The sequence below is a fragment of the Dipodomys spectabilis genome, unplaced genomic scaffold (genome assembly GCF_019054845.1).
Source record: "Dipodomys spectabilis isolate Male_0828 unplaced genomic scaffold, ASM1905484v1 ptg000708l, whole genome shotgun sequence".
In the NCBI taxonomy this organism is placed as follows: Eukaryota; Metazoa; Chordata; class Mammalia; order Rodentia; family Heteromyidae; genus Dipodomys; species Dipodomys spectabilis.
This window is the reverse complement of record NW_024871385.1, coordinates 183,979-184,671: the sequence shown is the minus strand read 5'-3', so window position 1 is coordinate 184,671 and position 693 is coordinate 183,979.

Below are 693 nucleotides of genomic sequence, written 5' to 3'. Positions count from 1 at the left end.
AGGTGAAATCTTTCCTCAATACATCTTCATTTCCCTCTACACATTTAAAATCACACACACACACACACACACACACACACACACACACACACACACACACACACACACTTACATGGTTATATTTTTCTATATAATTATGTAAAATACATATCATACACACTTGCTTCAGAATTTTATCTATCTTTTGGTTTTATAGGTAGTACAATATATCCAGGGTTTGGCTCATACTTGTAATTTCAGCTGCTCATGAAGGTGGGATCTGAAGATCCCAGTTTGATGCCAACCCAAGAAAACAAATCCTCAAGATTCTTATTTCAATTAAGTAGCAAAAAGCCAGAAGTGGAAATGTGACTTAAATGGCACAGTGACTTCATTGAGCAAAATAATCTAAGCAAGATACCAGACCTCCGTTCAAACCTACATACTGGCCCACTAGCACTCCAAAAGCCAAAATCCCCAAAAGACAAACCCAAAAACATGTCAAAATATTTTATTACTTTTGAAGCAAAATCCAATGAGGCAACGTAGTTTGTTGAAGATTTGGTGGTAAAATGTTGAAAACCCCCAAATTCCACATGTGTTTAAATGATGCAACAGACAAGCAACCAAGTAAAAATTTCCCAATAAAGAATGTTCCTTAGTATTCACTGGGACCCTTGACAAAGATTTTTTTCTATGCTTTTCAAAAAATCA